The sequence below is a fragment of the Cuculus canorus genome, chromosome 2 (assembly GCF_017976375.1).
Source record: "Cuculus canorus isolate bCucCan1 chromosome 2, bCucCan1.pri, whole genome shotgun sequence".
NCBI lineage: Eukaryota > Metazoa > Chordata > Aves > Cuculiformes > Cuculidae > Cuculus > Cuculus canorus.
The window spans coordinates 77,168,919-77,196,727 of record NC_071402.1 but is presented as its reverse complement, the minus strand read 5'-3'; the positions used below and the strand labels follow the sequence as shown (position 1 = coordinate 77,196,727).

Genomic DNA, 27,809 nt, shown 5'->3' with positions numbered 1-27,809 from the left:
TGCAAGGCATACTGCGTTATAAACAAGTGCAATAATATTGCATATATTAAAGTTCTTTTATTGTGCTCCTTTCTTCATGGCCATACTATCTTCAAGCATTTCTTTTACCTTTTCATTTTTCTGGTGCAGAGGAGGATGATTTTTTCTGTGTAGGAAATTTTTGGAGAGGATTAGAAGGTTTTGTTTTGCTGTTCTTCAGGTACAACTTCAAAACGGGTATTTCTTTATATCAGCCTAACAATGCCAGCACAAAATAGTACATCTTTACAGTATGCTGACTGAGTAAATTGTTTTTCAGCTTTTATAGCTATTTTAGATTGAGTCTTGTGCCCTGACTTTCTGCTTAGGTTACAATTTCAGTTTTAACACATTCATTGGCTATTTGAGGGAATTACGAAAATGAGAAGGAATGAACAGGAGTTGGAGTCTTGAGTTTAAGTAAATCAAGCTTAGATGTACTTTACAAACAATTGCAATTTTAATTCTGCTTAGTAAGAGCCCAGCAGTATCTATAATAGAAAAAAAAAATCAGTGTTCATAACACTTTTTACTGTTTTACTGGACTAACATTTTGCAGTAAGAACTCTTCATAGATGGCACAAGAGGAAATATTACAGGAAGTGCACAGGAAAAGTCATAGCTTTGGAGTCCAGCATATCTGTGATTGTATAGAAGTAGTACTCAATGAATTTCTCAGTGTTTTTACAGTGTTACAGTATTCTTATTAATTCTTGTTAGAAATATTTTGAATCCCCCATCTGACCTCAGCTGAATATAGAAATTGGAGAATGGACTCAGAAGGTATTTGACCTAAATGGCTTTTGGCTTAAATTTTGTCTTCCTAGTCTGTTGTTTTTTTGACAAACCCAGCAGTGAGCAACATAATCTCAAGGCTCTGAACTCCTATGTATGCACCTCCAGAAGATGCAGGACTGTAACATTGTCTCGGATGTTTTTTCTTTCCCCCATCTGCATTCTGGTTCTTCTGGTACACTAGCAAACTGGGTACACTGGGTTCTTCTGGTACACTTTCTGGGGGAAAACAAAGGGGTGCTGAATTATGTTAAGGATAGTCCTGGCACTGTCATGTTTCTTTATGGCTTTCTTACCCCCACTCCATGCAATTAAATACTCTGAGGTGTGCTGGGAAGCAGCATCAGCTTTGAGGCGCTGTGGCCATTGGTGTCTGTGATTAGTATGTACATCACTATATTTTTACTGTTAGTCTTTTTGTCCAAATTGGCTCAGCATCCCCAGCCATAAAGCTTGCAATCCCAATTGGAAGCATCAGCATCATAATATTATGTTACTTTCTATCTTCAACTCCAAATATAATAATCAAGCAAAAGACTGTCAGTAGAAGCTGCACAAAGGAATCTGTCCCAGCATGATTCACCTTCATAAGTTAAAGTAACATGACATTATATTCAATGTAAGGAGAAGGCAGGCTGAGGCTAGAACAGGACTCTGGAAATTAGTACAGAGATAGAAAGTCCATATTACAAGTTTTCTCATTAAACTTCAGGTAAAGTGGAAGACAAAGTATTAAGGAAATTTAACGTGTGCAATAAAAAGTGCTAATATTTTGCAAGGTAATTTTCATTTCTAAGCTTACCTTTAAATGTTGAGTTGTGAAATAATAAACAGTGTGACAGTGCAAAAATAAATGGACGAAAAAAGGTTAAGACTGAAACATTTTGCACAAAACTGTTTGAAACCTTAATAAAAATGAAAAGCTCTGCTTGGTCTGAAAGCATATTCTTAAAGTAATCTTTTGGCTATCCTTCTTCTAAAAGGTATGGATGAAGCTGTTTTCCATTACAAATGTTAGTGCCATTAACCATGTGTAGCACAGTGCTAAGTGAATGATGCCAGAGGTACATAATAATGAAATTATATGTTGCCCCCTCCTGAGGGATTAGATTGCTAATAATGTTTTTGGTGTGATATGAGCTGATGAAGGGCAGAGGCCCTGATTCAGCATGGGAATTATCAACGCTTCACTCATTCTTATGAAAATGCTTTTTGCTATCTGGAAATCAGGAAAATTTAGAATTATGGGTTTGTGAGAATAATTCATAGAATTCTTAGATTTTTGCAGTTTCCTTAGTTCTTTACTACAACCTCAGTCTTTACTTTCATTCATAACTTGAACAAAAAACATTGTGCAAAACATGTAACACAGTGAATGGCCATTTGCCAAAGCCCTGGTACCTGGAGCTCACCTTCTCAGATGAACAGGTTTGTGTGTATAGGTTGTTCACCAGAGGTTCAAAGAGCTCCTGAAATAAAAAAAAAAGGACAAGGTTGAGGCATAAATATTTAAATATATTTTGTGCATGGCAAATTTTTCGACATTGCACATCTGCTGTTGTTTTTTCAAGCACTTCATCTCTTCTAACAGCATCGATCCTGTAAAGGTGGAGAGACTGTATTTTAGTGTTTGTTTTGAGAGAGTGAGAGAGCGCTCATGGTTGTTGAGGTCATGCCACGAGAGGGAAAGGTGGGAAGAAAGGAAAGCTTCATTTTTTCGGGAAATATTGTCTTCAGACAACACTTCTCTTTTGATGTTGACTTGGATGCTGTTTTCATTACACACAAACTTTCCATTCTTACTCTTTCTTTCATATGATTGAACTTAAAGCAACAAAGTTTTCTGTGCAAGAGACAGACACAGAATTGATTTTTAGTTCTTTGCCGTCCTAAGGCTAAGTCACAAATACCTACCATTGGTGGGTTTAATACTCTAGGAAAAGCTTTGTTCCTCTATCAAACAGCAGATTGTCTGACGTTTTGGTTTTAGAAACCTTCCACAAAATAAATTTAAGATGCACTGGGTAGCAGTGCCGTTTTGGTCAAGTGCTGATGAGAAACCTACAATATGTAAGGCTGTTACAGTGCTGAAGCCGCATCACTTTGTTTTAAAAATTAAATGTTTTGTCTCCAAACAGATACAGCCTGACATGACATGTAATACTCCTATAGTACCATTCTCTGTACCTCAGCCATCATTATATTACTTATTGAAAATAATAAATGTACTGTACCATAATTATTTTGATAGCGTTTAATGAAGTTGAAAACAAAGTCTGCTACTTTAATGACATTATTGCCTTATTTTCCTTAACTGACATTTTATAAATTAATTGCAAGTTGCTTCTTATTGAAAGAATGAAAGTTTTCTGTTGTAACTGAAAGGGTATTCGCAGCTCTTTATAGTGATGATACCTAATTGTTGAACTGTATAGATACATTACTGGCAGGAGTAGTATTGACTGGAACAATGAAACTACTAAACTAAATGTTAGCATCCTAATACCTGTAGTAGGAATTGTTGTCATTGGGCATTTTGTGTTTGGAGAGTAAAGAACTATTTTGGTTAACAGAGCAAAAAATGAATTATCTTTATCTTCTACACAATAGTTTAGTCCTAACTTCTCTCATTTTGCAACAATCTTACATAAAGTACTATATAATGCATCTGTATTTTTCACATATTTAGTTAAAAAAAAAGTAAAATAGTGGTAGAATTGAAAGGAAATGTCATTGTTTATTGTTATGCTTTAAAATTTCTTGTGTAAATTGTGTGCATTCTTTTTAATTCTGCTTCAAGCTGATGCATAGTTCATATTGTTATTTTTATATTTATATATTTTTAATTTTTTGTATTCCAGTATTTATTTTTTCTTAGCTTATAAATGTGGCTGCGGTCTGTTTCAGTTTTCAACAAAATAGCTTTTGGATTTTTTTTTTTTTTAATGGGTAGGCATGGTCTGGTTATGAACTTATTGCCATTTCTAAAGTGTATTTTTCCAGAAAAGAATCATTGTGGTTTGATCTACAGTCAGATAAATAATATTCATACATTTTCTCTAAATCTACCATTGCATATATATTATAAGGCCATGTAATGCTGTCAACTTTTAAACAGAGCTCTTTATTCACTCATAATAGGTATGGCCAGCGTCTACTTTATGAGTTTAATCATACTGGATTTAAAAATACCTTCACGTTGAGAAAAATAGGACTTATCTCAGATATAGCACAGAGTATTTTCTATTTTTTATTTTTTTATTCTAGGATATTTGACTTGGCTAAATCAAAGCATCTTTGCTATAGAGGAAATAATGAAGGTATTTGAGGTTTCTGTCTCCAGTGATATAGCAGCAGAGGACAAATCATATGAGCCACAAACAAGAATTCCCTGATTCTTCCATGACATAGTAACTTTTCCGAATTAGACACTTATTAGTATGCTTGGGGGTTTTTCATTTTATGCAAAATCCTGAACTGAAAAACTACCTCGCATTTTTAGGTGCGACTTCTGTGAAGTAGTTATCTTAATTAAAAAGGAGAAATACTGTGTAGTAGCTTTCTAGTTTTCCATGTGAACTTTATACAATTCCAGAGTTAAGAGAAGAAAAAGCATAGTTGTCCTTGCCTTAGCCTCCTGCAGGAAAATAATTAGAGAGATGCTTGCAATAGAGACAGCAAAAGCCATGAGAGACAGGGAAAAGAAACTGGAAGAGATAGAGTAAGAAAAGTAGCTTCAAAATATTAGGTTGCAGAGAGTCAAGAAAAACAAAGCAAGCAAATGCTTTTTGCACATAGCCCTGCGTTCAGTACTAGTTGCTGCCTACCTCTTTGGTTCATGAACAGTACCAGCTGTCATCAAGAGACAACCCCCCTCCACCCCGAAAAGGCTTTGCCCCTTCAGAATGACTGAGTTTTACTCATTCATGTTCTTCTCCATGGTGTTCTGTAATCTTTGGCATCAGGTTCCCACAATGTTTCAAAGCCCATGATGGACCCCATAAAAGGATGTTGCTTGTGAACTAGTGAATCATTTAAGGAATATAACTGACATCTGAAGTGGTGTTCCCAAGTTGTTGTCTTATTCAGTGAAAGACTACCCATGAGCAAGGCAACAAGCGCACTCCATGAGCACTTGCGCATGATTCCTGCAGTAATGCTAACAGCCAGTATCCCACAGGCTGCAGGAGCTGGAGAAATAGCCTTGCTGGGCTCCACGCTCTCCTTACTCACTGCTTTTGATTATGTTCCCGCAGGCTAAGTAATTTGTTTTAGGCTTACGAAGAAGTGTGAATTAATCTCCAGGCTGACTTTTTTCCACTACTTACTGCTAAACAGCTGGCAAAAGACTTTTCTTTTAACTGAACCATTCCTCGTTTTCTCATTGTCTTCAGTAACACAAAGGAGCAGAAACATAGATGTGATCATCATTTATGATTGTCATATATTTACATCTGCTAGAAATTCTTGATACTTGAGATGTCTGTTTGTTTTACTCAGTATGAGGGTATTATTCATTAAAAACCCACAACTTGTTGATAATTCTTTTGGTACATCTTGCTATATTAATGCAGTCTTGCTGTGTTAATGCAGAACATTGTATTTTGAGGTGATTGTCCTGTATGCCTGCTAGAAAGATGTACTATATACAGCTTATAAGTATATAATATTCTGTGAGTTTTAAGATGGATTAATTTGTAGGTATCTTTTGCACAAAGATTTCTTTTCTAGTATGGAAAAGGTAATTTAAATGGGTGCAACACTTCTGCTTGTATATTTAATCCTGGCACGCATATGGCATCTGTGCGTGCATACCATCATTGCGTAAACATTTACCTGTTTCAGACCTTTCAAAATATGGAAGTCTAACTTCTTTCCATGATCATTTATTCTGAATTAGAAGTTTATTTGCATTGAGTTTTATTGTTGAAACAAGTAAAGGCCAAGTGGTGTGCCGTCTAAGCCATGTGGGTCTATTAGAATGAGTTCTTTTGTTTTCCAAAACAGCTTGAGATGCCACATATGGGGTATGCCTACATGTGTCATAGCAGAATTGCTCTCCCTAGGTTATGGAATGTAACCCAGTTCATAAGTGGAAGAAAACAGCATGTGCCAGTTTAGGGTTTTTTTATTTTTATTTTTAGTCTGGAAATGTGCAGTAGGCATTTCCTTCCTTGAAGGAAATTTAAGAAGTAATTTCCCCAAATGCATGCAAACTATGTCTCAAGATTCCTTTAGGCAGATGTAATTGCTTTTCTTCATGCAGAAAACCCCTGTTTTGTGTTATACCCTCACTAGCTTCCTAGCTGAGAGAAATTCTGTCGTGCCACTAGCAAAGCGCAGAAGGCAGCTACATTTATAGAAATTAGGTCCTATCAACCATTTTGTGAATGCACTCAAAAGCCAACTCTTTTCCTCTGGAGGCCAAGGGAAGGAGATGGTCTTCACTGAGATATGGTTATTGTCAGATATTTTAAAGATATTTCAAGAGGCATGAGTTAGGGAAGATCTTAGCCATTCTTTTTATAGATATATACAGCCAGAAATGGTTCTCATTAGGTTGCGTGGCTTTCTTACTCTGGTAAGATACATTGGGAAATATGTGGCTACCTTTCCTTGCCCACTGCCAGCACATATTTTGAACATTGCTCAGTGTGAGCTCTTATATGGGTTAACAAAGTGTAACTTTGCATTTTCTTGTTTATAGAGGTAACATGGTCTTGAATATCAAAATAAGTTCTTGGGGAGAATGGTCTTAGTTAGATAGTTTTCACTAATGTTTTCTACACAATGAATCAGCTTGATTTATTGGTAGCTATAAACACATCACATGACTGCAGCTACTCAAAAGCTTGGGAACAGGTTTTGAATTTAACACTCACAAGCAAGGTGTAAAGCCTGACAGACAGCTCAGCATGGGTCAGGGCACAAGCAGCAACTCCTGCAAAACGTGTTGCCAAAAAAAGAAAGGAGACAATAAATTTGCATCTCCATGTGGCAAGAGGCAACAACCGAAATCTCTTGAAATTTGTGAAGGTAGAGAAGAAAATAGCGTGGTGGAGCACTCTGTGCACAGGAAAATAATTATTCACTAGGTCAAAGTTACACATGGCTGACTGGGCAGGTAAAGGTGAGGTGAAGGATACTGTAGGCAGTGATGGGTAATGTCGCCTTTCAAAAATAAAAGAGATGCTGTAGGACTGCACCCTGCTTGGGGTGAATGCCGCCCTGTTCATGCTGTCAGCAACCTCTCCGTTATCCCTGCGCAGACCCAGGCCTGCTGCTCTCTGATGGTCATGGGGGTCAGCAATGGGTGCCCCAGGCGGAGCTGAAGTGGAGCAGGTGTGGGGTATCCCCAGTGGGCGCTGGCACTGCAGCCTGTTGGTGTCGCATGGGAAATGGTAGGTCTGGCCTCAAAGCTGAATTGAGGTGATTGGGTGTTTTGAGGGCATGGGTTTTTTTTCGGGGGGTGGTAGTTGCCCTGTGACATATTTTGAAGTTTGAAGAGGCAATTAGAAAACAAATCGGATTTAAAAAAAATGCTGCTGTTGTCCATGCTTACCACACTATGCTTACCACCAATAGTGTGTACAAAAAGGGTATTTTTAGTCCCCAAAATTTGTTGGGTTTGTTTGAGGGACTGGCAGAGAGGTAACATGCCAGCGGAGAGAGGAGCATGCTTGCAGAGGGTTGCTGGGATTTTTTTTTTTGTTGTTTCTTAAGAGGACTGGACTTAGCCTAAAGAGAAAGAGGTGAGAAAAGTAAAAGGGAACAAAGAGGTTAAGGGAGAGATTGAGGAGAGAAGAAGAAAATGATGGAGCTTCACTGTGAAGACATAGTGTGGAAAGGATGTTATCTAAATGTAGAATTGTTAAGTAAGTTATTAAGAGTGAAAGTGTGGCTGGCTGGAGAATGTTAACAAAAGTTTCTTAATTGGTCTGTTAATCACTGACCAAGGTGCTTTCTCTGAGGTGTGCTTAACAGTGTTTCTTGTTTTTTCAGTAAATATTTTTTTTTTAAAATGCTCTGCAGATAGAATTCCAGGCCTTGACTATGTGCTGTTATAATTTGTGAGCATACTTCCATATCTTTCTGTTCTACAGAATTTTCTTTCTACAAAATCATAATATCCTTAATAAAACTTATGAAACAGGTGCAATGTGTTGTCTTTGGAGGAAAGGAAATTCAAACCCAAACTATCTCTCTTTATCTGATTAAAAGCCTAAACTAAAATCCCAGTAGCCAAGCAATTATGATTAACCCGAATAATTCTCTGAAATAGATTTACTTTATGCCTAGTATGATTGGTGTAGCTAGTGAAGGTTAATGTTCCTGACACCCCAAAAGGAATGGTGGGTGTAGTCATTAACATGTGCCTCTCTGTATTTTTTTTTGTTACTATTAATGGCTCAAATGCCTTTCTGAACATCAGGTTTGATCCCTGCATTCTATCTGTTCTCCTTTTCTTCCTCAGCTTCCATAACACCTCTGTTCAGGTTAACTTGTTTTTGTTTGTGGCAATCATTCATCAATTTTTTCTGAGAACTTCCACAGTCAATACAGAATTACATTAAATCTATATAACAGGTTAATCTCAACTAATAATTACTCATTAATTGTGCTGAAAATATACATTTTCTTCAGCCTATTGTCAAGTCACAAGCCTGAGAAAAAGGCTAAGTATTTAGTCTATTTTGTAAAGTTTGTTAATGACAAATTCTGGCTGACAGATTGAAAAATTAGGTCCACTGTGTTGGGGTGCATTCACTTTAAAAGAGTGATTAACTACATGCCAAACTGTCAAAGAAATTTTGCATGAAAAAAGAGAAGCTGTTAACATAATGTCTGTGCCCAATGATTTCATAATGTCTTTTAAATATACATGGAAAAAAAATCAGCAGTATACAGCCATTTTCAAAAAGTGGAGTCTTGGAACTATCAAAACAGAAGCCTCTAACAGCTTTTTAACTCCTTCACACCCTCACTCATTTTTTCCCCTGTAACTTTGACTTTAAAAACACTTTTATTTTCCCTTTAAAATTTTAGTTATGTCTGCTTGTTAATTGAATTGAACACAGTTTTCCAGTGCAGCTGGATTTGCTGACACAGGTAGGTCATAGCCTAGAATGATTTAGAATTCCCACACTTGCTAAATAATTCAACCTATTTTATGGCTATTTGCTTAATATTCCATTTCTGCAGAGTTGGTAAAGTGTCTGACAGAAGATCAAATTGATTGTGCAGCTTCTCTCTGTAAAAGTTAACTTCTGCTGCTTCCTGGTGCTGCTCTCAGTGTATTTTCACTTCTGATTGATTTTCTTAATTCAAAAATTGATGCAAAAAGCCTTTTCTAATGAAAAGCATGTTTGTCAATATTCTCCTCTCCCTCTATGGATTTCTGTTATGTTTTTATTTTGATTACCTGCTCCTGACCAGTTTATATTCTGGTTTGCTTGAAAACCCAAATATTTGTTCTCTGTACAAAATATCACATTTGCTTTCATCTTCTATATTGTACCATGCTTTTTGGCAAAAGGCATAATTTTGTTTTCAAGATCTTTTTGGGAGCAGATAGAAGCTTCATGTTACCAGACCAGTAGAGTATTTTTATATTCAGAAAGAGGAGAAAAATAACCTGTTGTTAGGAGCAAGTCTTCATTCCCGGTCAGAGATGAATTCCCACATAAAAAGGATATGTTTCTTCTTTGCCTTGTGACAAAAAGTCAGACTTAAAAAGCCTTCTACTTGTTCAAAGTGACTCACAGGCTGAAGAAGTGACACTGTGTAAGACTGTATATGACATGCAGCACTGCTGTGTGCTTGTTCTGTAGATTCAAAGTACCTATCTGGTTCTTAAACTCTTTTTAGTTTGATAGAAAATCCATCATAATATTTGACTGCTACAAATCTTCAGCACCATAGATGTGGAACTTTACCTGACATTTGTATGCATCATACAAGATGTAACAAGTGAAACTGAGTTACAGTGTTTTTTATTGTGGTGATGAGTTATTTCTGTCACTGATTGCCACACCAGCAATGGAGTACACAGCTATAATAACACATCTTCACATTCATTTTGTTAGCTGCAATGTTGATTTAATCTTTTGCTGATATACCATTTTTTTCCCCTTGGACTTACTTTGCTATTAAATAAAGCAATTTTGAGCTTTCCTTTACTTAAAGAATAATTTGTAACTAAAAAAATCCTTGTATTTGAAGGGAAGATAGCACACATTACCTAGTCCTCTAAGATTTTATATGACTGAGCACATTGTCTCATTAATTTGATTTTCCATGGTTCTTTATCACCAGCATGACAAGCAAGCTGTTGAGGTGAGATGTAATATGAATCCACTTGTGACAGAAGCACCTGCCCTCCTTTCATTCCTTACTGTTGTGCAAAGTGCTGGTCTCCTAGAACAGCAGATGTAACAACAGGGTTTCCTCTACTAATGCAGATCTTTCCTTACTTGGGTACCATGCACTCTGTTCTTGTCAATTCTTCAGCATAATACTGTTAGTTTGAGAAAAAGGATCTTTTTCTGCCTATGTTATGATGCTTCTTTTTCTGTTTCTCTAATGTGTAAGCTAGCATTATGTGTCAAAAGGATGTGAAGTGAGACTTTGAATCAGGATAGATGATCACATTTTGGTTTATCAGGAAATCTTTACTAGCAAATTTGTGACGTGAAAGGGAAGTGAGTTGGTAGTCTTCGTTCTTATCCTAATGCATTGTATTGGGCATTGCTGAGTATCTAGTGGATTTTTCTGGTGCAGTGAACAGGCAACTGATTTATTCTGGAAGACTTAACCAGCAGTCATTCCTGTCAGTGCATTGACTTTCTTCTAGTTTAACTATAGCAGTTCAAGATAAAATATTGGTAACAAATTACAGACTTCAAACTAGTCTCATTTGTGCTTAGAGCAACAGCCATAAATGCACTTGGACTGTAGAAACAGAATATCCCTTTAGGGGGGAATTTCTCCAATTTCTTGTATTTTTACTGTGTTGGTCAACGGCCAAGACTTGAAAACAGGAGGAAAAAAAATCCCTAGTGTCATGGCTTCTGTCCTCCCTTTCCATACTTGCATTAAAACTTTTAAATAACATAGAGTGCTAAATTGTATGGAATAGCATTGACCATTGAGCTCTGCCTATGGTATGGGTTTCTTGAGATCAAGTTAATCTGTCAGGCCCTGTGGTTCTGATGGTGACTAAATCAACAACAGAAAAAACTATTTGGAATAGCCTACTTATTTTCTGCCTTTTTTAAGCCATCCCACTTCTCCTTCATTAATACAGTGCTTAGGGCAGTATTCTGTAACAAGGCTTTGCACAAACCAGGTGATGTTGCAGACATCTATGTTCTCTCTGTGAATCTGGCATTATCTAAAGCTTGCCTCTTTAGGAGCATTTTCCAATGATATTAGCAGAGTTTACCCAACATGGATTTGTTTTTATTTTGTTAGCATTTATAGACAGATGAGAAGGTGAATGTGTGCATGGTCCCTCTTGGAGGGGCCAAGAGTAATTCTAACTTCAGACTGGAAAGGAAAATAGGAGATAAAAGTCCCTAAGGCTCTGGGGGAACAAAAATATAATCCCATTTACTTTCTATTAATACATCAAAATATGGATAGCAGCAGAAATATCTACTCTGTATGATCTAAAAATCAAGGGTACTCAGAAATTAGGTGGCAGCCAAGTCAATTACCAAGAATAAAGCTAGCATTGTATGTGTAATATGAAGTGACTCTAGCATCTGTGCATTTATGAGTCTACCCATAGCTCTGTCATTGTCAGACACCTGAAGGTTTCATTGTGGCAGGTACTTGCTGTTCCCACTACCCTCCTTTAAGGGTTTGCTGGTCATTTCCATCAGTATGAGAGGTATTTATGAACCCTATAAAAGGGACTGCTTGTCAGTGTAGGAATGATAAAACATATTGCCTCCAGATAACCAATTCTGAAAATGAAGCTGGCTGAAGGTAATAGGAAAGTGTTTTCATATTGGAAATGGACACGTTAGTATACCTGTCTCATAGCAAAATCATAAGATATTTCATACTGCTTTGAAATATATCAGCACAAAAAAGAAATTGAAAAGAATTCTCAGGTATCGCAAGCACAGGCTCCACATTAGGGAAATAGGGGAAAGGGGAAAAGCTGTTATATCAATAAACGTAAATTTTGGCAAAGGCAAAAATCCTTTTCGTTTTCAGAAGCCACCTGTACTTTTGATGTTTGACCTTATCATACTGCCCAGCAGATTACACTTCCAGATTTGATTGTTGTGAAGGATAACCTTACTTTCAAAACAGAAAACATAACATTGCAATTACTTAAACTGTGTAGCTATTACAAATATGATAAGAAATTTCCAATGAACTTTTTAAAATGCAAGTATTCATTTTCAAAAATTTTCTGAGCAGTGTATCCAGAAAATCCTTTTTGTAGCTCAGAGAAACCTACATTAAACCAATTAGTTGGGATTTAAGTACAGTACTTCATAATTGTTAGCTCTCCATGGTAATTTAGTTGACGTAAATCCATTCCTACTGGAATCAGAGTGAGCTTTACTTCTGGTTTCCAGGAAGGCATGGAAGTGCCAACCCTTCTCACATGATTTTGTTTTCTTTTGTCTGACTTAAAGGTGTCTCACATTCTGCAAAATTCTGCGTGTTGAATAGCTTTCAGGAATACATCCAAAGCTGATACAAAGCTGTAGGGAATGTCTTAGTAACTCTTGGAACAAAGTTAGTTAGCAAATCTTCAAGTGGTTAGGCATGTTCTCATCTTTCTTAATGTTACTGAATTGGTTATTCCCACAGACAGTGAAACAGAGTAAGTCTTAAAAGACTCTGTGGCCTGTAATATTTTCCGAAAGAATTCTTTCATTCATTAGTATTGCAGAACATAGAGAGCAAAAGTTGGGGGAAATAAGTGCTATATAGTACTGTCTAGTCAGACTGTGAGAATGGCTTTCTTAATTTATTATGCAAGATCAAAATTCCCTGTTTACATTATTTACCTGGGCCAAGTATGTCATGGAAGAGAAATTGTAAGGATCATCAAAGCCACCATGCACAGTATTGCAAAAACTCTTACTTGTTCTTAGGGTGGTCTTCACCACGGGGTTACGAAATCAAGAGAAAAACATGAGTAAAATACAATAAGAGATTTTGACACAGGCCTGAGCTTCTGAAAAACATCTCAAAATCTGAGGTTTTGCAGTATTTGCAGTGCTCTTTCATGGTAACTTTAAGGTCACAAACCAGAAAATGTTAGTAGAGAAAAGGGAAGATTCTAAAGTGATCTCTGCCTGCATATACATAGATTGTCAAGCAGAGGAACAGCTAAATGTGCCCTAGAAAGGGTTTAGTAGGAATAAAACACCACAACCCCGTATAGAAACTGCTACCAAATCAGTCCAGTAAATATTTGTGTGACTTTAAATTAAATAATCTTATTTCTGCCTTGTACAGGCAATTTATCCTGTACTTGCATCCTGTTGGCTTACTAGACAGGTTGAGGAGAGCACAAGCCAACCCTTAACTGTGGCCTTAGAATGGCTGCCTTGAAATGTTCACAGATTTATCACTTGTGAAAAACATAAACATTTGAATATTGATGTTTTTCATTTGAATTCTAAAGAATCCACCTTGTCACTACACTTCTGATGTGTGGAGATGTTTAAAATTATTCTTGAAGAATCAGTGTGAAAAGGATGAGAATGTGCATTTGTGTAGATTGATTAAAGTGAGGGTAAGGATGTTAACATAAAACTGCCTAATTGTGGTTCACAGATAACGATTCACGTGCTGCATAAACAATAGAATAATCCTCCATCTAGCCACCTTTCTTGGGATACCAACTAAAAAGCAGTTTTCCTTGAGTAAGTATTACTGGCAAGCCTAAAATACATATAGGACTTCCTTATGCTTCCCTGTCCAGACTCTCAAAGTTTGTACAGGTTTGTACAATAAGTCAAAGATCAACAGAGCACTTAAGGATTTCATCGATTTTAAGTGTACAAGAATTTCTGTGATGAAGAAAAAGTACACTCTATAACAACAGGAAGATTACATGGATTTGGAATAAAAATAGTTTTCTTCCACTTCCATCAGTCAGCTTTATGAGATAGGATCCCTTTATATATAGATAGCAATCTGTACAAATGTCAAATTATTGAACAACTCTTTCATGAATATGTGGCAATCTATTTTAATACCAATCATTGATCTTGGCAATGAGAGTTTTATTGTTAAGTTAAATTTCTCCATTACATCTACTACAAACCTGTGTGTGTGTTGTGCACTGCTGCAATAGATGCAATGCCTTTATGGTAAAGGTTTTCATTTTTTTTTTCAACAGAGCTTTCCTGAGACAGTGATACATGTTAGCACATTGAGGTGAAACTGGATGGCCATTCACAGTATTTCAGTGAAAGAGAACATGCTCAGACTGCTGTGTAATTAATTACCCCTTGGAGATATTATTTCACGTGGAGTAGATTTTCATCTATTAAATTGCCATTTATTTGTGACCTTTAATTTGTCATAAACAGTCTTCTTTCTACATCGTAGGCAGCAACGGAAAACAACAATAAATGTAAGCATCACTCCCCTTAAATGACATTTACAGCTTGGCAGAGTTACAAGGAAGCTAGTAGGTTTGCCATTCAGGTTCCCTTTTATTTTAGCAATAAGAGCTTTAATAAAAAAGAGGTTTACAATGTAATTTTCCATCCATTGCCCCCAGCAACATTTTACCTCTTTGATATTTTACAAATACAGTTAACTGTTGGGCTTTCCCCTCTAAAAATTTCCTAGGAGAAGTAGCCGTTTGTGTCCTCTTTGTTATAATTACTGCATTTGCCTCAGTCGGTGTTTAAAAGAAGTTCTTATTCTAAACCTCTGGACCTGCTTAGCTTCTTTCTGTTTCTCCCCGCTGTCCTCTTTTCGGGGAGAGTAGCTGAGGGCAACCCCTGTGCTTACATCTGCCCCAGGGATCGTGGGTAAGCCCAGGCAAAGTTGGCAGAAGGCAAGTCAGCATTTTTTCTTCCTTCAGAGCCTGAAATGTCGATCTTCTTTCCTCAGTGCGTGTATCATGTCCTATAAAATCAAACAAAACTGACCTCGGCTCCACTGTGACATTTCAAGAGAAGACTACTGGAATGTGCACTGAAATTTTATGACTCCCAATTAGTAAAAATGAATGTTAATGATAGCGGATGTTAGACACGTGGTCATCATGGTTCAGAAAAAGGGGGCAGCTCTTTGTAAGTAGAAAGAAGCCATGTCTTTAAGATCTGAATTGACTACGGAATATAAGGAAAAAGCTTAAATGCAAGCCTCTAGGGCAGTCCTTTGGTCTTTTACCTAAATGTTGGCAGCAAATAAGCACACAGCAAAGAAGGCTGTGTGCTCTGACTTTTTTTTTTTAATATAAAAATGGGTATAACAGGGCCTGCTTTCAACACTAGCAGTGTTTGGGCTCACCCTGACCTGCATAGTCGAAGAGGGAGAATCTTTTGGTACCTGCGCAGCAAATCAGAGACCGACATATGTCCCAGGGTAAACTCAAATGCAGCGTTTACTTTGGACACAGACAGAACAACAACCCAGATACTCTTGTGCACTCCGAGTCGCAGCTTCTCAGAGTTGCAAAAAACAGATCCCAATCTGTTCAGATTACAGTCCAATACCCTGAACAGAGGTTGCTAAGGTTGCTAAACACAACTCTTATTCAGTCGGATACACCACAGTGCCAAGGGAAAAGAAGCTATAGTAAAATAAGTCAGAGAAGGAGAGATAAAGTAGTACCGAGGAAAAAAAGAAAACATCGTCATCATTCCAATGGTGCATGGTGGTTCCTGTGGAAAACATGTTCCATCTGGTAGCAACTCCTCCAGCAGCAATTCTTCAGGAACACGTGGTCTGATACTTCTTCAGGGCAGTCCTTCCTCAGGCCAATTCCATTAGGGTGCTGGGTGCATGCACTGTGGGCCTTGGCCATGCCCCGTTAGCATGTGAGGCATGGTCTCACTGTGAAAGTTCTCGAATCAGGGCATGTGCAGAAGCTCCTTCGAGAAGGTTCTGGAGCTGGAGCTGAATGCTCCAGGTCACTGGCAGTTCAACAGACCCTTGCCAGAATAACCTTTGCCTGAACCCTTTGGGGGTGTGTGTGTAGTTAGGTGGTGAGGCAGCACCTGCTGCTGCACCTTCTTGCCCCACTGGGCAAGCAGCCCACCCAGGACAGGGAGCAGGTGTGGGGGAAGAGTGGTGCCTACTCGTACACCTCTCCCTCTCATTGTTAACCAGGAGCCACAAAAAAGCCCCTCAGCCCTGCACTCAGACAATATTTAAGACACAACACAAGTAAAGAAGTCAGCCTTCACATGAGTCTAAGCTGACAGTTTATTCACATGAAGAATTTGAAGAGTTCATATAGAATCATTGAATCATAGAATCATAGTTTTGGGTTGGAAGGAACCTTAAAGATCATCCAATTCCAACCCTCCTGGCATGGGCAGGGACATGCCACTAGATCAGGCTGTCTAAGGCCCCATCCAACCTGGCCTTGAACACTTCCAGTGATGGGGCATCTACAACTTCCCTGGGCACAGTGCCTCACCGCTCTCATGGTGAAGAATCCCTCCTTATGTCTAGACTAAATCTGCCTCTCTCCAGTATTTACACCCATTGCCCCCAGTCCTGTCACTGCAAGCCTTTGGGAAAGAAAAAGAAGGCTATTTTTCCTGGCAGGATCTTTGTATACAAAATAATCCAATGGTTGTTTTCCTCCAGTGTTGAGATTGCACAGTGTTGACCAGCTGAAATAGGCAGAATGAATAAAGCACTTTAGCAAGAAATCCTCAGAAAAAAGTTAAGTCCTTGTTATTTCAGCAGGATAATGGAGTTAGTTACTCATTTGCACTACGTTGAAGAATGACAGTAATCTTTTATAGGCACAATTACATCTATAAGGGTCTTGTATGGGGCTGTAGGAATTTGTTATGAAAGTCGCTTGAACTTTTGTTTCCACCTTCGGCATTTTGATCCTTGACCAGAGGGACCTCGGACCTCAGACCTCAGGGTAGGTGAAGAGTCGTGTTGTGTTCAGTGGGAGTAGACCTGTACATAAAGTTGCTACTTGTAAGGTGTGTTGGAGTGCTCCATGCTGGAGGCCAGGCCCGGCATTTATCCTTTAGCTTTTAACCTTGCCATTTATTGCTATATATGCTTCTAAACATTTGAGGGGAAGTAAGCTTTATTTGCTAGATGCCTGCATATTTAAGACTAAAGTTCCATAGTTTCAGGACGTACTGTCTACAAAGCAGAAGTTTGAAAGAAAAATAGAATCCTAGAATGCTTTGGGCTGCAAGGGACCATAAAGATCATCCATTTCCACCCCCCCTGTCATAAGCAGGGCCACCTCCCACTAGATCAAGTTGCTCAAAGCCTCATCGAGCCTGGAACTTGAACAACTCCAGGGATGGGGCATCCAAGATTTCTCTGGGCAACCTGTTCCTTTGCCTCACCACCCTCACAGTAAAGAAAAATTCTTCCCAATATCTAACCTAAATCTCCCCTCTTTCAGCTTAAAACTGTTCCCTCTCGCCCTATCCCTGCACTCCTTGACGAGGAGCCCCTCCCCAGCTTTCTACAGGCCCCCTTTAAGTACTGTAAGGCCACTATAAGGTCTCCCCGGAGCCTTCTCCAGGCTGAACAACCGCAGCTCTCAGTTTGTCCTCACGAGGGAGGTGCTCCAGCCCTCTGATCATCTTTAGGGCTCTCCTCTGGACTTGCACTCCATGTCCTTCCTGAGCCGAGGACTCCAGAACTGAGCGCAGTACTCCAGGTGAGGTCTCGTAAGAGCGGGATAGAGAGGGAGAATCCCCTCCCTCTCCCTATTGCCACACTTCTTCTGAAGCAGCCCAGGATATGGTTGTTTTTCTGGGCTGTGAGTGCACATTGCTGGCTCATGTTGAGCTTCTAATCCACCAAATAATAAAAAAAGAAACTAATCCCCAAATGCAGTATTTTGCGTTCGAAGGGACTGATAAGTGAAAGAACGCCTGTTTTAATAAATCCAGGGTGAAGTTAAGCTATGCTGAGATTCTGTACTATCGTATCGACTTCTGCTCCCCATTAGAAGATAAATACGTAAATAAATACGTATGGAGATGGACTTTAAGGTCTCTTCAAACCCCAAGGACTCTCCGATTCCCAGCGGGGCCCCGGGTGGGGCCAGCGGCATCTGCTCGGGCGCTGGCGCTTCTGCCGGCCGGGCTGCATTCCAGTCGCTGGCTGTTCCAATGGGCTCGGTGTCGCCGAGGACGCGTCTCTGCCACCCCGGTGGCGGCGGGGGGCGGTGCTGGGATGCGGGATGAATGGGAGCGCTGCTGGCAATGGCAGAGGGGGGGGGGGGCTGGACCCGGCGTTGCCATGGAGACCTTTGTGCCCGGCGGAGCGCGCCTCCATCCCCCCCTTCCCTGTCTCCCGGGCGGTCCCTGCCCGCATCCCTCCCGCGCCCCAGGATGCAGGGCAGCGGCGAAGGGCACCGGGCGTGGGGGTCCTTCTTGTCGTAAGGCTTTACGGGCGCTCAGAATGCCCGGCAGCGCTCGCCTCGTCGTGGCTTTTCCAAGTTTCTTTTTCTAAGTGGTAAAAGGAAAAAAAATAAAAAAAAAACAAAACCAACCAATCAACCAACCAAAAACACCCCAAACCCAGAGGAGTGGACCTGCTTGAGCTGGTGCTGCGGAGAGGAGGGAGAGGCCGCTGAGCGCTCAGGAGACTTCCCGGAGCCAATGGTGAAGTGATTAAGGAGATTAATTTAAGAAGTGGGCGACAAAGGTAAAGAGTTACAGATGGATCAGTTGTTCGGGGCTGTTTTTTAAGGCGTTTGCTGGAGGTGAAAGGAGTGGTTTTGTGGGAAGGTGCATAACTTGTTCTGAACGTCACTTCTGAATGTCTTAAAAATGTTTTTAATTTGATTTTTTTTTATTTTTTAATTTTTTTTTTGGCCTGAAAATGTTTCCAGTCTCGTTACACGAGGGTGTATAAGTAGTACAGTGGGTTTTCAAGTCCACGTGAAACGCTGTCTCACTTTTGTCTGGCAGGTTTTGGTTGTTTGGGGTTTTTTAACGTAGTTTTTGCTCAATTGAAAAGAAAAGCACACAAAGAGAAATGGGTATCTTTAAAGTCCATTAAAGACAAGAAGTAAATGCTAGGCTTTAGAGGCGCCTGCTTTTCCCAAAGCGTTTCATGCCCTTACTCATCCACACAGTGACTGTAGCTTTTCTTGTTTCAGTTTGTCTAAAGCAAAGGTTTAAGAAAATCAATAATTACATTGAGATAAAATAATCTAACAGGCTAAACTTTCTTGTACAAAAAAATGTGGTTTTGTAGATGCATACTTTGAGTGTGTAGACCTGTTGCTTTGTGCTTTTGCCTTAGATAATGTTCTCAGTAAATGCTCTGTGCTCAACCGTAGGGACTGAGATCTCTTATTTTAAAGTATAGCTTTAAATAGTTGAGAATGGGATTTACATTTTTTTATAATTATGTTTAACCTTGAAGTCTTTAGTAAGCTTTTTCAGGTAGGCATTTGTGTAGATGGGTTAGCTAGTTTGAAATTCATTACAAAAGATTAATGAAAATAATGCATGATTATGGCCTCCTAGTTTCATTTGGTGCTGCTCAAGTCCCAGGGAAATGTGACTGACTGATCAAGAGATTAAATAAATGAATTTCCTGTTTAAGTCAGTTATGTGGAAAAGTCCTTTTCTGACACAGATCTGTGTCCTTGTTAAGGTAACAGTTTATTTACGAGTTTGATCTTTTGGCTGAATTAAAAGGAAATCTCCCAGATGTAAAAAACCCACTAAAAAACACCTTATGCCTTGTGCTTCCTACAACATCAAAATAAATGTGTGTAGAACAGATCGGTGTTACAACTTGTTCCTGATTCAAGACACTGCAGGAGTATATTGTGGATTAATACTGTTTACTAGAAGATTATACAGGTCAGATTAAATGAGTAAGTATGTACCCCCGAAAAGTCCATAATGAGTAAATCGGTTTTGAGATAATCTCTTACTGTTAATTTTTCTTTAGTTAAATTTGGAATAAAAACTTTTTTCTATATCAAGCTAGTAAAACTGCTCAGTTGTAAACTAGGGGCTGGTTCTCTCTCTTCCTCTTTGAAAGACTATTCCAGAGTATTTAGTATGAAAAATCTTAATTCACGTGTTGTGATCCATAATAGAACAATTGCTTCGAGATCAGGAACTAATTTTATATGAAAAAGAAAAGAAGTTTAGTAAAAATAATTCGGTCTTTGACTGGCATTCAGTAGTTTAAAAGCTTTGCCTATTTGATCCAAGTTTGGTCCTAGTTGATCCAGTTAACTAATTCGCGTCATTAAATCGAACTTATTAATTAGCTCGTTCTGAGTCATTTTCGAGTTGACTGTGGTGTCTTGATGTGTGCTCGTTACTGTGGATTCTTTCTGTAGCCTTTTAATTGCATAAAATTTATATTTAGTGGCTTCTGAGGTGAAACATCCAGAAACTTGTTACTTTCCTCTTTTTTTTCCCCTCTAAGATGCTCTGCTTAAAGACCGCAGTTAGTCTTGACTGTGGGAAAAACATTCAAGTGACTCAGAAGCAGTTAGGAAGGGACTTGGAAAGCCCATGGTGACAGAACAGTACCTGAATTTGTTTTAGCAGTTAATTCAAGTCTCTTTTTCTCAAATCCTCTGAGTCAGGTGTAGAAATAAAAATTCAGTGAAGTCCTTAATAGAGTGTGCTCTCGGTGGAACCTCCTGTGGCTGATAAATATTTCAGGAAGCTGAAAGTTAGTGATACATTTTAAATGCACTGCTAAGCTGAGATACTTCATGGTCCTTTGCATACACATTTGCATTATTCACTTGTGCTGTGCAGGTAGATAATGGGCCAAGTATTACTCCACTGATTTCTGAGTAAATGAATTAATTCAGCCATACGTGTACATCTTGATTTTTGGAAGTTCAAGGCAAAGTTGGCATTACTTCAGTGATTTTATTATACAGGTAAAAGTCATTTATGTACAAACTAATGATGTTCAGTAGCTTAGGCATTCTTTCGCTAAAATAATTGTAAGCAGAAGGAGTATTTTTTTCTTCTCTTTCTGAAAAAAAAGTGTTCAGTCTTCTAGTTGCTGAGTCCTAAAGTGACTGACAGAAAGATAGGATAAAGCAGCCTTCCATGCAATGGGTCCGTGATACTAACACAGACTACATTTGTGTATGTGCACATATACAGGTACATATGTGTACAAATTGTACAAGTATCTGTACTTTAAATGCATTGGGAACTTGCTTAAATCTATGGGGAGAGGCAGAGGTAACAGAAAATGGTAAGCCTTGATCTAAAGGCATGCACTAGATTTAAAATGCTGACACTGAGCAGGCCATTCAGATGGGAGAGTATATAGTACATCTGATGGAACCTGCTATCCCTGAATTGAAATCTGGTATGTGCAAGTGGTTATTGTTTTGGTTGGTTTTTTTCTTTTTGAGGGGTGCATGTCTTAATATTATTTATATTTTCAGTAGAGATTAGAGTTGTAGGAGATGATTGAGATAATTTTAATGAGACATTTGAAAGATTTCCTTTGAAATCCAGAGAAAACTCTTAGCATGGGATTCATGCTGTTACAAATAGTTTCTGCCAGAGGTCAAGTCTTTTGTATGACGTTCTTGGAGTGGTCATTCCATTAATTGGCTTCTGAAAAAGCTAACTTGATAAAAGCAGGAACTTGCTCCTACCGGGCCAAAAAAGTGGCTGCAGAATTGTGATTCTCTCTGTTAGTCTTGAGTGCTACAAAACTGTGCAGTTTTAAGGATCCAGAAGAAAAAATACTTGGAAACACAACTACATGGCAGTCGAGGTAAGGCTCTCCTTAATACATCCTGTGTCTGACACTTCATAATGACAGTGTGTATGGCTGAGTTATTCAGCAGAGGTCCTTGATTTTGTGGCACTGGGGGGGAGCACATCAGAGCTTGGGAGCTGATATGAAAAATGCCCTTACATTCAATATGTTACTTGGGAATTAGCACAGTTGTGTATAGATTGTATTAAAATTGATTCTAAAAGTTTTTGATTTTTTTCTCATTGATCTGAAACCTGTTGAAGCCAAACTTACACAAATTGTCAGAGAAAATAAGAGTTGGGAAAACTTTCTCTGCTGAGCCTGGAAAGGCTATGAAAGTCTATTGAGACTGCAGTAGATGTTCATTAACAGCTTCTGCTTAAAACTATAGGCAAGAGAAATAGTATCTGTTTGAACTGTTGATCATTTGATGATCAACAGGTACTCAGGCAGATGTTAGCATGTTGGGCTTTGTTTGTGTTTTTTTTTTTTTTTTTCCTAGTTGTGGCCTCAGTTTTCTTGGTCGTGATGAATAATGATAGTTTTTGCTTAAAGGAAAACTTGCTCTCCTGGTTTAGCCCCACCCCGACCAGGACAGAAGCTAAAGTGGATAGTTTTTAGTCCCAGCCCCGACCCAGGAAAGGGAAAAGGAAAATGAGGGGGAGAGAGAGACTTACGGGTTGGAAAATAGCAATAAATAGCTTTAATGCAACAATAATAATAATAAAAGGAAAATAATAATATTAATAAGAAAATTTATAAAACTGTTTACAAGTATACAAACCCGATTCTAACTGCCTCATTAACCATACATCACCCCTGGTACTGCAGGAAGGTCTCGGACTGGACTCAGTGGCATGTGGGAGCTGGACTCGGGAACATGTGGATGGGTTGAGGGGCAGACAGACAGGCCGTCCCTGAACATCGGCCATCGAAGAAGAGGCTGACCCTTGTGATCTCTAAGCTTTATACAGATTATGACACGTATGGCATGGAATGCTTCCTTGGCCAGGTTTGGGTCGCCTGTCCTGTCTGCTGCTCCCAGCAGCTGTGACCCTTTGCTCCACCAGCTCTGGGATGGCCTTCATTTACACAGGAATAGGTGGGAGCAGTGGCCTTTCTGGACACCAATGGCCCATTACCTTGGTGATAACTATCTGCCTTAGCTGAAAAGTCAGAGTCTGTGGCTTTAGTCCAAACCAGAACACTTGCATTCCTCTAAATAACATTATCATTGAATGTGAGTGCGCCAGGTGTTAAGGTATTTTGATTGAGTAATGAAGTAATTAATACTGATTGCATGAACAGTGGCTTGAAGATGATGTTGACTGCCACGATGAGAAAAAAGGTATACCTGAGTGCTTGTCCAGCCTGCAGGATGGCCCAGTAGGCTGTATAGGAAGTAACAGCACCTCGATTGTGCTGTTACTCACTTTTATATTGTGAAACCACTACACAGTTGCTGTTGGTGGTAAATCTGAAGTCTGTCAGGGTTGAGTGAGCTTCTGCTGCTTGACTTTTCACTCCTTGATTTTTGAGTGAATTTATTGGTAACCTATTTCAACAGGATCAGGCAGTTATATTTTGATTTCTTACTGAGCTGACTTGGTACAATTCTGAGTTTGCTTTTATGTGTTTTCAACTCTTTTAACTTCTCTTAAGTGCCAGAATTTATGAACGTGCAGAAGGGATGTGCCAAAACCTAACACAAATTCTCTTGCATAGAGGATTAAGATCAGTCCATCATCAATAATATTAGAGGGGTACTGTTGGCTGAAGTGTAGATAATCACATAAAAGTGAAGACTTGCTATTACATACTTGTAGGTTTTTGCTGTTGGTTTTATGGCTTATCTTCAGAAAGGTCAATACTTTATCACTTGGTCCAGTCTAGCATGAACCTTCTAATGCTTTTATCTTTTAGACTATCAGAGCTGTTAGTTCTCACAAGCTGGCCTTTGAGCAATACAAAAGTTTGCCTGTTACTAGAAACTGGCAAATTGGTAAACCTAAAAAAATGCTTCTCCTGCAAGAGATGATTGTCAATAAAGACAAAGAATTCAAATAAAAGACCTGTTGTAGAGGTTTTAAACACACAAACAAAAAATCCTACAGAAAACCAAGAAACACTTTGGCAATTCTCATCCCTTTTCTCTCTTTTTCCTTTTCTTTTTTTTTTTTTTTTTTCGCTTTTCCTTGCTATATGTCTGTCCTGTCCTGATTTCAGATTAGATTGCCTTTGCTTCCACAGCTGACTCTCCGAGCTGGCTTGGGATGTGCTAAAAATTTAATAGCCAAATTTCAGACTGAGAGTCAAGCACAGAAATAGCTCAGTGTCAGCCTTCTGTGACGAGTAAGTTCTCATCTTTGTACCTGGGCCGTTTTGCCTTTTTCCAGCTCACTCTGCACAGTTGCTCAAGTTATTTTTCATTGTTTGTCTTTCCCTGACATTGAGAACCATTATCTGTGCATAGCCCTATACTCCTAGGCTATGACTGTCTTTAAATAATGTTCTACCTAACCGATATTCAAGTAAAAGACTTACCAGTCCTTCAAAAAAGCTGCTATCAGCCCAGTCCATGCCACTAGCTGGGGAGGCAACCATCCCTCAGCTCTCATAAAATTCAGTGCCATTAGGGAGGAAGATTTGTGGCTGCTGATTCAAAGAACATAGTGATCTACCTTTAGTATTTTCTCCTTTTTTCCTAATCAAATCAAGGATATGCAGTAAAAGCCAGAACAAATTCTCAGATACTTTAAAATGAGATCTCAAGATCTGCTGATATTAGTGGAACTTGGCTGAGCTAGAGGAGGTGGGTCTGTGTTGAGTCGCTTTATGATACTCTTGTAGTTGTAGAAGAGAACTTCCAGAACTCATAGGTTTCATTTTGCTTTTGCTGAAATGAAGTTACACGCCTGCTTTAATTAACTCCAGACATAGTAAACTAAACCACATACCGGAGTATATTGTGGAGGAGGTGAAACATCACCAGCTTTGTCTACGTAAATTGTGTTTGAAATAATTCACTCAATGGTGTGATTAAAAGAGGAAAAAGATAATTGTATATGAACTGTGAAAGCCCTTGGGGTTTTGTAAATAAGTACTGAAATGTTTTAACTCATTCCACGGCATCCTGACTGTGTTTGTTCCCTTCTAAACAGTCGGGAGGTTAGACATTACACTGCAAAGGCATGCGCTTGACATTCATATAGCTTCAAAGACGGAAATATTTTTCATTTAATTTTTGCCAAGCACGGATGCCTAGAAAGTGATTTCTGGTAAATGATGTGGTGATGGTAGGATTAGGTTAATAGCTTGCTTTCCTCAAACTATTAATTGGACAAATATATAGAAAAGAATTTAAAGCAGTTTTATTTTAACATAATTATTCACGTACAAGATTAATACTACATATGAGTATTGAGTAATCCTTTCATTAATCATATTTCTTTCTTTGTAATTTTTTTCTGCCTCAGTTCGCTTTAAGCCTATATGCTCTGGTGCAGCAATGTTAGTAATTTTCATCAGGAACAGCAGACCTTCTGTAAGAGACATTGTGTATTCAATATAAAATATGACATATGTTGAAATTGTAGTTATAGAGGTGGGAATTTTCTTCAGCAATAACATAATGGAATATATGGATTTTTCATTCATTTTTGTCACAGGACTTCAGCTTTAGATATTTCTCACATCCATTTTTAGGGGAGATCAGAATGTACTTCCAGTCTCCCTTTTACTGCAGGTAGCTGCATTTACTGATATGCTGGCAATCCATGGACAGTTTTTTGTTTCTTTTAAAGACCATTACTTTAATTTTGTTTCCTAGATGAAGTAACTACTACTTTTTTAGCTTTTCGGCTATAATTTTGCTATTGCTATAGGTACCCTATGTATTTGTATTTCTAATAAATACTTGGTTTTAAGAAAAAATTCCTTTTTTTTTTTTTTTTTTTTTTTTTAAGTTTACCTGTAAGGGGGCCTTTCAAGCACCACTGCCCACTTAAATAAGCTTCTGCAGTTGCTTAGAAGCACATGTGTATGCATAGGTAGAGTGTAGAATTGCATAAGCAGTGGTGTCAGAATTAGTTCTGCTTTTAAATAGGAATTGTATCTAGAACATGTATGTAGTACTCTCCCAGTGTTCATTGCACAAGATGCCCATCTGAAGAATGATGTTTTACACAATAATACTTGTAACAGACTATTTTCACAGTATGTTTTACTTTCACAGTTAGTATTTTCTCTGAGTTTAATAGTAATTTAAAGTACATCTTTAAATTAGTATTAAATGATTGTTATAAATGTCTGTAAGACATAATAAATAAGTTTTTTCAAATATTGTAGGATCTGAGTGGCGCATTGTGTAAAAAAGGTTTTGGTACATTTAGGACTTGCTGTAAACCAGACATGCATTCATTTGTCCCAAGGAGCCAAGCTGTCCCTTTCTGTTGGCTGAGTAGGCCAGGTCTTCATTTGCTTTGTAGATGTGCCTCTATGTTTGAGACCTAAAGATAAGTCAGGACTTCTGAGAGAGAGAGAGAGAGAAAGGAGAAGAATGCACAAATTCTTTCTTAAAAGGTTCTGGGGGTACTTTTTTAATTTGGACGTCTAGATCAGAGATCGGTCCTTCCAACTCAAAGGGAGAAGCTGTTCCTATTTTAACAGAGTAGTAAAGATATATAGGCAGTCTTAAGCAAAGACAGAAGCAAGATAAGTTACAGATCCATCACACATTGAATGAGACCCAAAGCACCTTTGCAGTGTTCTTGAATGCATTTCAAAGGTAGGTTCTTTTAAAACAGAACGATTCAGTGGACTTTGGAAAGGTTAATCTTTTTCCTCTGGACTGTGGTAATACACTATTCAGAGGATTACCTGAAAATATGACCTAAAAGTTACAGGATTTTCTTCCATAGATAAGCTGTTGTGATAATATCTTCCTGAAACTTTTATTTTTAATCCTTCACTGCTAGCCTATCATGTCAGGATTTTTAAAACTTGTCAGTTTATTCATGTGTCACGAATGCCTCGTGTACCAGAACTAGATCATTACTTCAGAGCACATGTATTACATGTGCCAATTTCTCCCTTTGCAAAAAAAAAACAAAAAAACACCAAATCACCTATACTAATATTCTGGACACATCGACAGACTACTGAGTATATGAGTATGTATTTGTGAATGAGCTTGTTGATGCTTAAGAGAAGCAAATGGGGAATAACTGGCTATGGCTTCTGTTTGTCATCCATTTTCCTGCAGGTCCGTGCGTGGAGATACACGTGTTCATGTTTCATAGGATAAGATGCTTACCGTTTTAATTAGTATCGAAATCCTACATACTTTGGACTGTAAGCTATTGTTACCAGGTGTAGAGAAGCAAGCTACAGAGCAGCCACCCATCACTTGCAAGTGCTCACAACAGCAGAGGACAGCGATGGTCAGCTTACAGTGCAACTTGAGACAACTTCACTTACTAACCTGATGTTTAGGAATGAGGCTAGTAAGTTTGTTTGTATGGCGTAGCATCTGAGCTGAAACATTTTGACATCCCCGACTTGAGTGTGCAGAAGTCCAAAAGCATCTTTACTAGTTTAGTTAGTCTGCTAAGCAGGCAGCAGGGAGATCTAGTCCTTGGTGTGCTGACTGGCTTCTTCCAGCATAGCACATATAAGTTACGGGTCAGTAAAAGCGTATTAAGGATACTAGGAAAGTATGCTGAAGAGGTTGCTGTATGAATTTTTGCATTTTTTCTCGAGCAGTTTGGGCATACACAGCTGGTGTTTTGGTTCCAAAATATGGGACTGGCAGGGAAATGGTCAGCTGTTGTCATAATCTGTAATAAAGATGGCAAATTGAGTAAGGAATATGTGTCCAATATGCCATACAAGCACAAACCTATCCGTAGGGCAGCTGTCAAAATCATATTGGGGTTGTTTAAGTATTCTTGCATTTAAAGTGTTTCAGTGGTTGATCAGACCATTGAGGAAGTATCAGGCAGTTGGGAGGGTGTCTGTTCTGGCAGGGTGCAGCGTGGCCTTGCTTCCTTTGGGTCTTCTGACTCTGA

At 38.6% G+C, this 27,809-nt stretch overlaps 1 protein-coding gene across 7 annotated transcripts in view; it reads left to right on the top strand.

Annotated features, from left to right (window-relative positions):
* CTNND2 (catenin delta 2) overlaps positions 1 to 27,809 on the top strand; it is a 662,788-nt gene that overhangs the window by 192,537 nt on the left and 442,442 nt on the right. The window contains exon 1 of one of the 7 annotated variants that reach the window (XM_054059040.1): positions 18,329 to 18,675. The exons of the other annotated variants lie outside the window; for them this stretch is intronic. The gene's annotated coding sequence lies outside the window, so the exon portion shown is untranslated. Of the gene's footprint in view, positions 1 to 18,328; positions 18,676 to 27,809 lie in introns of those variants that run through there. 7 annotated transcript variants of the gene reach the window in all.